Source organism: Dromiciops gliroides, chromosome 6, assembly GCF_019393635.1.
Source record: "Dromiciops gliroides isolate mDroGli1 chromosome 6, mDroGli1.pri, whole genome shotgun sequence".
Lineage (NCBI taxonomy): Eukaryota > Metazoa > Chordata > Mammalia > Microbiotheria > Microbiotheriidae > Dromiciops > Dromiciops gliroides.
The window spans coordinates 84784739-84795680 of NC_057866.1; positions in this window are offsets into that span (position 1 = coordinate 84784739).

Genomic DNA, 10942 nt, shown 5'->3' on the forward strand with positions numbered 1-10942 from the left:
GGGTCATGGAGGCGCGCGCGCGCCGCGCTGTGTAGTTCCCTACTCCGAGAACGGAGCCGCCCCCAGCCTGTGGAGCATGCTCAGTGGCCGCCTCGCGATAGCTTCAGAAGTTGGGAGGACTGCAGCTGCCGCTCTTCCTCCCGGTTTTAGCCCTTACCACGAGAAGAATAGAGACCCCCGGGAGGTCGGGCTTGGCAGGGCTGGGGGAGGGGAATGGGTTCGGCCCAACAATTTGGAGGTTACCCAAACCTTTCCATCCGTCCACCATAGCCATGCAGTGCTCTAACTACAACGATGCCCATGTAAACATATACATACTCCCATAGACCCACACACCAGCTACACACCTTGTACATATATCTGGAATTCGGTGATTACCCCGACGAATTCAGGGATGGAAATACACGCTAGGAGTTTGCAATGTTTAAGAGATATAACAGTAAGAGACAGAAGGTACACACACGCACAGAGAGATTCACAGTAGATGATGGAGAAAACATTTCATTCTGATTTCTAAAATTTGGCCAAGAAGAACCAAGTAGGAGGGGAAAAATCCAGATGGAGGAAATTCGAGATGATTGTGCTGAGTGCAAGGTGGACAATGAGGGCCTCTGCAGCCTGGTACACCAAGCTTGGCACCCCAAGGACACTGGGTAGGAATGCCCAGTCTTGGAGGTAAAGATGCAAAGATTCTAAGGGAAAGTTTACAGGCAAGGGCCCGGAAAGCCAGCCGGCAGCCCAGGCCCCTCCCCTGCCCTGCCCCGCCCCGCCCCTTCTTCTTGGAGTGCAGCAGCTGTATTCTGGATCCCGACCTCTCCAAAAGCTCCAGGCAGCTCTAACTGCCTCCTAGGCCATTAGCAAGGCTCCAATTCACTTAAGGAGAGGTTTGTAGCTTCTTTCCTCCCTCTAACCCATCATCCAAGTCATCTAGCAGAATAACTGCTTGCCCAGTAAGAGTTGCCCCTCCTATCAGTTCAGCAGCAGTTAATTGAAGGGTGAAGGGGTCATTTCCAGGCAACTGCAGATCCATATCCCTTATTGGGGAATTTGTCTGGACCAGACTTTGCAAAAATAAAAACAAATAGTAACCTATGAGAATTTTGCAAAATGCTGTCTACTTGCTGAAATCATAAAACTATGTGTGTGTGATTTGTTATTGTTGTTCAGTCATGCCCAACTCTTCAAGACCCCATGGTCTTGCCCATACTATCCATGGGGTTTTCTTGGCAAATATGTTAGAAATGGTGTTTGCCATTTCCTTCCACAATTGATTAAGGCAAAAAGAGGTTAAGTGACTTGTCCAGGATCACACAGCTAGTAATTGTCTGAGGTCACATTGGAACGCAGGTCTTCCTGACTCCATGCCCATGACCATATACCTGATGTTCCCTTCCAAGTTTAAAGCTCACCAGTTTTGAGTCTGACCTCAAAGCAGATCTGTGGAAAGTGTCCCCTAAACCTATGCCAAAGGACAGAAAAGGAGGAGTTTTCTTTCCACCTCTCCACTGGCCATGTCCAACAGAACTTCTTGGCTTGTAGGTGACTCCCCCCATTCTGTGGTCTGGATGTTATTGAGTTTAAGAGAGCTGGAAGTAGAATAACAACACCACTCCAGTGAGGTGTAGACACTGAGAGGCAGTGATTGGAGGGGGGAAGCAGTTCCAAGGAAATGTGATGTCTGGTGGCAACTAAAGGAGATGATCATGGTTCAAGGGAGAATTAACCCTGGCAATCACTGGTCAACCTGCACAAAGTATTCCATAAAGACAGAAAGGAAAGTAAGGGTCTGTAGTAACAGAGGCATACATTGCCTTGACCACAGGCATTTCCTATCTATGCACCTATATACCATTGTATCATAAATCTGTATTCACCCTTCCCTTGGACAATCTATTTGTGGGAGAATGTACTTTAGGATGATATGTTATTTCTGTTCTTATCACACCTTTTAAGTAAATGCTCTTGCTTTGAAATAATTATTTCTAAATTAATGTTGACAGGAAGTATACTAGTGGAGGTCTCATAAGCTATAGCATTAGGAATCCAGATCCACCTGAAATCTCTTGAACCTGGCTTTAGATACCACCTCTGGAGATCAAACCTACCAGTGTGATATTGTCTGTTACTTTCTGGGACTAATAAATCAACTAATGGGGGAAGAAGAGGGGAAGCAGTTAGTTAGAGATCAACTGCCACCCAATTTTTTTTTCGGGGCAATTGGGGTTAAGTGACTTGCCCAGGGTCACACAGCTAGTAAGTGTCTGAGGTCAGATCTGAATTCAGGTCCTCCCGAATCCAGGGCCAGTGCTCTATCCACTGTGCCACCTAGCTGCCCCATGTGTATTACTTTTTGAGAAGGGAAATAGATAGGCTTAGAATCAGGAGACTTTGGTTCAAGTCCATCCTGCAATACATAATAATTGTGATCCTAGGCCAGTCACTGATCTTCTCAATACCCCAGGAAACTCTCTAAGATTATAAGCTGCAAAACAGCACCAATGTGCATTGATAGAGGAGGTTTTCTCACCTGGAGTTCCCTAGAGCAATGAAATCACAGATCTTAATTTTTTTTGAAGTATACAACAATACACTAAACATTGATGATCACCCATTCTGAAAATCAAAGAAGAGATTGATAAAACTGAAAGTAAGAAAACTATTGAATTAAATAAAACTAAGAGATAATTTTTAAAAAGCAAAAAATAGATAAACCTTTCGTTAATTTGATTTTAAAAAGAAAGATGAAAACCAAATTACCAGTATCAAAAGTGAAAAGGGGGGCAGCTAGGGGGGCAGCTAGGTGGCACAGTGGATAAAGCACCAGCCCTGGATTCAGGAGGTCCTGAGTTCAAATCCGGCCTCAGACACTGGACACTTACTAGCTGTGTGACCCTGGGCAAGTCACTTAACCCCCATTGCCCCACAAAAAAAAAAAAAGTGAAAAGGATGAATTCACCACCAATGAAGAGGAAATTAAAGCAAATTAAAGCAATAATTGGGAGCTATTTTGCCCAACTATATGTCAATAAATCTGACAATCTAAATGAAATGGATGAATATTTACAAATATATATATATATATATTTATATATTTCTCAGATTAACAGAAGAGGAAATAAAGTACTCAAATAACCCCATTTTAGAAAAAGAAATTGAACAAGCCATCAATGAACTCCCTCAGAAAAAAAAAAAATCTCTAGGGCCAGATGGATTTACAAGTGAATTCCACCAAACATTTAAAGAACAATTAATTCTAACACTATATAAAATATTTCAAAAAATAGATTAAGTTCTACCAAATTCTTTTTATAACACAAATATGGTGCTAATACCTAAACCAGAAAGAGCCAAAACAGAGAAAGAAAATTATAGACCAATTTCCCTAATGAATATTGATGCAAAAAAATAAATAATAAATAATTAGCAAAGAGATTACAGCAATTTATCACAAAGAATATATACTATGACCTGGTAGAATTTATACCAGGAAGGTACAACTGGTTGAATATTAGGAAAACTATAAGCATAATCAACCACATCAATAACAAAACTAACCAAAATCATATGATTATCTAATAGATGCAGAAAAAGCCTTTGACAAAATGCAGTATACATTCCTATTAAAAACAGTAGAGAGTATAGGAATAAATGGAGCTTTTCTTAAAATGATAAGCAGTATATATCTAAAGCCATCAGCAAGCATTGTATGTGATGGGGTAAGTTAGAACCATTCCCAGTAAGATCAAGAGTGAAACAAATGTCCATTATCACCACTATTATTCAATATTGTATTAGAAATATTAGCTTTATGGGGCAGCTAGATGGCGAAGTGGATAGAGCACTGGCCCTGGAGTCAGGAGTACCTGAGTTCAAATCCAGCCTCAGACACTTAACACGTACTAGCTGTGTGACCCTGGGCAAGTCACTTAACCCTAATTGCCTCACTTAAAAAAAAGCAAAAGAAAAGAAATATTAGCTTTAGCAATAGAAGAAAAAGAAATTGGAAGAATTAAAATGGGCAAGAAGGAAACAAAACTATCACTCTTTGCAGATGATATGATGGGTATCCTTAGAGAATCTACTAAAAACTGCTTGAAGCAGTAACTTTAGCAAAGTTGCAGGATATAAAATAAATTCACACAAATTACTGGCATTTCTACATATTATTAGTAAAGCATGGCAGCAAGAGATAGAAAGAGAAACTATTTAAAATAACTGTAGAGAGTATGAAATATTTCGTAGTCTAACTTACAAGACAAACCCAGGAATTTTATGAACATAATGACAAAACACTTTTCATACAAATAAAATCAGATGTAGACAATTGGAAAAATATCATTGCTCATGGGTAGGCTGAGCTAATATAATAAAAATGACAATTATTCCTAAATTAATTTACTTATTCAGTGTCATACCAATCAAACTACCAAAAAATTATTTTATAGAGATAGAAAAAATCATAACAAAATTCATCTAGAAGAACAAAAGGTCAAGATATCAAGAAAAATAATGGGGGAAAACGCAAAGGAAGGTGGCCTCCAGATCTAAAAACTATATTATAAAGCAGCAATCAGCAAAACTATTTGATATTGGTTAAGAAATGGAGTGGTGGATCAGTGGAATAGGTTAGGCACACAAGACACAGTAGTAAAGGACTATAGTAATCTATTGTTTGATAAACCCAAAGATTCTAGCTTTTTGTATAAGAACTATTTGACAGAAACTGTTGGGGAAAATAGAAAATAGAATGGCAGAAACTAAGCATAGACCAATATCTTACACCATATACCAAAATAATATCAAAATGGGTACATGATTTAGCTGTCATATGGTGATACCAATGGTGATACCATAGACAGTTTAGTAGAGGAAGGAATAGAAGGGGGAGAAAGGGCTAAAACTGATTTGGGTCCCCCCAAGAAAACTCATTATTAGTAATTATTTTCTCACCATTCCAAATTGCTCTATAGAATAGTTAACTCAGTTCACAACTCCACTAACAATGCATTACTATTTTATTTTCCCCATATCTCCTCCAATATTTGTCATTTTTCTCTTCTGTTCTATTAGCCAATTTAAGAGATATGAGATAGTACCCCAGAATTTTTTTGATCTGCATCTCTCCAATCAATAGTAAGTTAGGGCATTTTTTCATATGGCTATAGATAGCTTTGATTACTTCATTTGAAAACTGTTCACATTGTTTTATCATTTATCAGTTGGGGAATAGCTCTTTATTTTTGTAAATTTGACTCACTTCTCTATATGTGTGAGAAATGAGGCCTTTATTGGAGAACTTGCTTCATTTGTTTTTCACAATTGCTGTTGCTAATTCTATTTCCCTCCATCTATTCCCTCCCTACCCATTTATTCTGTTCTCTCTCCTTTCACCTTGTCCCTTATTAAAAGTATTTTGCTTGACTACCTCCTCCCCAAATCTGCATTCCCTTCTATCATCCACCTCTCCCCAACATCCCCTTCCCCTCCTATTTTCCTACAGGGTAAAATAGATTTCTAAATCCAATTGAGTGTGTATGTTATTACCTCTTTGAGACAATGCTGATGAAAGTAAGGTTCACTCAATCCACCTCACTTCTCCCATGTTCTCCTTCACTATATAAGCTTTTCCTTGATTCTTTTATGTGAAATATTTTGTTGCATTCCACCTCTCCCTTTCCCGTTCTCCCAGTGCATTCCTCTTTTGCCCCTTAATTTTCTTTTTTAGGTATTATCCCTTCATATTCAATTCATACCTGTGCCCTCTATCTATATATACTCCTTTCAAATATCCTAATAATGAGAAAGTTCTTATGAGTCACAAGGATCATCTTCCCATGTAGGAATGTAAACAATTTAACCTTTTTAAATCCCTTATGATTTCCTTTTCTTATTTACCTTTTTATGCTTCTCTTGAGTCTTGTATTTGAAAGTCAAATTTTCTATTTAGCTCTGATCTTTTCATCAAAAATTCCTTAAAGTCCTCTTTTTAATTTAATGTCCATTGTTCCCCAGAAGAATTATACTCAGTTTTCCTAGAGGGGTAATTCTTGGTTGTAATCCCAGTTTCTTTGCCCTCCAGAATATCATATTCTAAGCCCTCTGATACTTTAATGTAGAAGCTGCTAAATCTTGTGTGACCCTTACTGTGACTCCACAGTACTTGGATTGTTTCTTTCTGGATGTTGGCAATATTTTCTCATTGACCTGGGAGTCCTGGAATTTGGTGATAATATTCCTGGGAATTATCATTTTTGGATCTCTTTCAGGAGGTGATTAGTGAATTCTTTTCATTTCTATGTTACCCTCTGGTTCTAAAATATCAAAGCAGTTTTCCTTGATAATTTCTTGAAAGATAATGTCTTGGCTCTTTTTTTTTTTATCATGGCTTTCAGGTCGTTCAATAATTTTTAAATTATCTCTCCTGAATCTATTTTCCAGGTCAGTTGTTTTTCCAATGATTTATCTCATACTGTCGTCTATTTTTTCATTCTTTTGATTTTGTTTTGTTTCTTGATTTCTCAAAGTCATTAGCTTCCACTTGATCAATTCTAATTTTTAAGGAATTATTTTATTCATTGAGCTTTTCTACCTCTTTTTCCATTTGGCCAATTCTACTTTTTAATAAGTTTTTTTCTTCAGTGAATTCTTATACCTCTTTTACCATTTGGCCTAGTCTGGTTTTTTTTAAGTGTTATTTTCAAATTTAAAAATCCAAATTTGCTTGCACCATTATTCATTCTAAAGATAGTATGGACAGAGAGAATTGCACAGCAGATGCCCCTTTTTTCCCCATAAGAGGTGATAGTGGGTCCCTTGTCTGTTTAGCATTCCTTCTTATGGGTATCCAATATACCAGCTAATCTAATTGGGAAGGGATCTCCTGTGTAAATTAAATTCCAAGTTTCATGTCTTCCAGATAACACCATAACCTTACAATTCCCAGATAATCCAACTTCCATTATTGATTGACTTACTTAATTACATATCTGATGATGAACTTCTTTTACTGTTCTCTGTGGTTTTTTTTTTTGTTTGTTTTTCTTTGTGTTTTTTTTTGGTTAGGCAGTGAGGGTTAAGTGACTTGCCCAGGGTCACACAGCTAGTAAGTGTCAAGTGTCTGAGGCCAAATTTGAACTCAGGTCCTTCTGAATCCAGGGCCGGTGCTTTATCCACTGCACCACCTAGCTGCTCCTACTGTTCTCTGTGTTACCTGCTTCAGACATCTGTGACAATGGCCCTAGTATTCCCCATGATATTCCTAGTTCTTTGTGGGCTACTTCCTCCACAGACGTGGGTCTCTTGAAATCACTAGTCCCAGTCACCATAACTACAAAAGGGGGGACCACCATTATGTGTGCCTCAATACCTCCTATTTAAAGAAGCCATTGAAGACACTGTACCCATCAATTTAATTCATAATAGAACAAGGGGTTATGAGCCCGTGCAAGTCTCTCTGTAATACATTTATATTACTTATTAAAAAACCCAAACCAGTTCCTGATGGGAAACCTTTTTATTGTTTAGTGCAAGATTTGCATGCTATCAATGCATCTGTTATACCAAGACATCTTGTGGTACCTAATCCCACCACCATTGTTTTCTCCATTCCTCACAATGCTTTCTGTTTTACAATTATTGACTTGTGTGCCATGTTTTTGGTAAATCCATAAACCCTGAATTGAGACACCCATTCACATTTACCTGGAATAATCAACAATGGAAATGGACTCATTTGCCTCAAGATTTTGTTGAGTCTCCCACTTTGTTCTCTAAAAATCTTACAGCAAGATTTAACCTCTGTTGTCTTCACAGACTCAAGTTACTCTAATGCATATATGCAGTTGGGCATGCTTTGCTAGGAGGTATTTGATCTTGTGATTCAGCAACCCTGAGCGCTTAATTCAGGCAGTGTTTACAAACCTCACTGTGAGGTATTATGTTGTTGCAAACATCACAATTGGGTATTATGTTATTACCAAGCACTGGAACATAATCAGTATGTTTTAAGTCATGCCTTTCCTTTCTTCTCTGGTGTCATCCCTGTACCTCAGCAGGGGACTGCCCCCTCTGGTTTTGCATCATCCATAGAAGCCAGCCCTCTAGGATTCTACTAATGTTCTCCAGAATGGCAGGTCTTTCCTTGGATCAAAGTAGGGAATGAAACATATGACTGAATCCCTATTTTACCCTAGTCAATATTATTCAGCTAGTGATTTTATAGGGGTAGTGATTAGTAGTAATTATCATATGTCAATATTATGCCTATAATCAATATATATTTAATCAAATTAACCAACCAGCCAATATACATTTAATCTTAGTCAATTAACATATTATACCTGTTATCCATATATATGTAGTTAATCAATTAACATATTAGACTTATCAATATATATTTTACTTAACCAACTAATCAGGAATAATCAAATAGGATATATTCTTTCTTATAAAAGGACCCCAGACTCTTATAAAAAGCCTCAAACCTTTTACGAAAGGCCCCAAACTGTACATTGTATAATCAGAAGGTCACTTAACTAAAGTTTGCTTACCTAATCATAGGAAACCAACTAGAGGATCTCTACCCTTTCCTCCTGTTGAGAAAAGGACCAAGCCATTCATGACAGATGTGACTCAATTACATGAAAAGTCCCCCAGCCATTTCATTGCCCTTCTACCTTTCATTATCTCCTTATTGCCCAACATGAAGAGATGGCTATGAGGATCTGGCCAATGAGTGACCCTCGTTGCCAGTCCAGCCTGCCTTTCTATTGGCCCACTGGCTTACATTGATATTTTAATAACCATTCATCTAGAACCTGCCTTTTTACTAGCCTGGCAGCTTATTCAGATGTTTTGACATCTGCTCATCAGTCCAACCACAGGAGCCTCCTCCTCAATTTTGGTAGGACATCTTGGGGAAGGTCAAGAATCTACTTGCAAATCTGTCAGTAAACCAATGGGATTCTGTATTTTGTGTAGACCCTCCTGAAGGACAAGGGCAAGGTTTATTCACCAATAAGACTTTCTATTTTTGATCTGTTCCACATGTATTGTCCAAATGGCAAGCACTATAAAAGTAAGGCTCTGGAAGAAGGAGGCATCTCAGATTGTGGGGAAAGTGTGAGGTCCTATTCATTAAAATAGGCCAGTTCCCTTTAATAAATGGTTATCGGCTCAGAGTTCTACCTCAGTTATTTTTCTTGCACATTGGACCTTATTTTGGGGCTACAATTGTGCCTGAAAGAGCCATGTTAAAAATCCCATGCAATTATTGTTTTACTATCTACTTCTTTCTGTAATTCAGTTAGCTTTTCCTTTAAGTACTTAGACAAAATGTCATTTGGTACTTATATATGTAATACTAAGATTGTTTCATTATTATGCCTGTAAACATAGTGTGTCTTTCTCTTGCTTTCAATGACACTTATTTTTAGCATTGCCTTATATAACATCATGGTTGCTAATCCCACTTTTTGAAATTCACTTGAATAAATTATACTCTAGTCCTCCCTATTATCTCCATATGAATTTGTATATTTAGCTGTGCTTTTTGTGTGCACCAAGATGTTGGATTTTGTTTTCTTATTTAGTTTACAATCATTTCCTGTTAGATGAGTGAGTTCAGCCCATTAACATTCAAAATTATAATTCTTTTTATTTACCCTCTATCAAATCATGGGTTGTTTTTTTTCCAATTCATTTAGATGTCCTGAAGACCATCCAAACAAACTAGGGACTCAGAAATTGAAAGAGAGAGAATCTAATTTATATTGATTTACTATTTTTATAAACTTTTCAAAGTGGGGCAAATCTGAATATTGGTCTTCTCTTCGAGGCACAAAAATAGTTTTTGGTAGATTGATAAGGGGAGATGGGTACCATTGAATCATCCAAGGGTTTTCTACCCAACATCTATAAATAAGTCTCTCTGAAAGGATGGAACTCATATGCCTAGAGATGTCCTACCTAATAGTAGAATAAGGGGAATGGCTAGATAAGGTTGGCTATGTCCACATGCCAAAGTTGGAAACCAACTCAAATGGGGTGGCTAGCTTCCTTTTCAACTTCAACTGAACAAACCTCCAAACCTTCACAGACACATTGTTACATAAAAATAAATCAACAAAATTCTGGTTAATTACAATCGACACACTTTACTATTACTTTGTTAAAATTCTTTTATGGAATGGCAAATATATATATATATATATATATATCATAAATATGCTTATGTTTTGTTTTCAAAAATAATTCAATAGGTAGAGATGAGAAAAGAGGACATTCCTATCATAAAAAACAGTGTAAACAAAGATGTGGAGGTGGGTATACACAGAGTTTTTGGCGGGAAAGAGAATACCATAATTTTGATTAAAGTATAGACTGGATCATGGAGTAACCCCTCCAGACTACTATTCCTCCTACTATAGTTCATGAGTCCCCACAAGCATGATTTTCATTAGTAGTCATCCCAGTAGATACAATTAGTTCATAGAAAATCATTTACTTATATGGCATAGTATAAATAGTAGCTACAGAAACATTTCTCCCATAAGCCTAGAATTCATTCTCTCAAATATACAGAGTTCATGGCAAAAGTGGAAGCAGACAGAGTACAAGGTTGTGAGGCCTATGTTTAGGATACTGTTGTGGCAAAGGCAGCTCTTGATTCCAGTAATTTCAGAACCTGGAAATCCTCTCTTTTTTTCAGTCTTCACAATTAATTCCCAGGGACTGCTCCTTTCCACAGCCTGACTCTGCTTCTTCATTCAGGTGACTCTCATTCTCTCTGTCTGGAATGTATGTCTCTAACTCCCATTAAATATAATATCTCGGGGCAGCTAGGTGGTACAGTAGAGCACTGGCCCTGGATTCAGGAGGACCTGAGTTCAAATCCGGCCTCAGACACTTTATACACTTACTAGCTGTGTGACCCTGGGCAAGT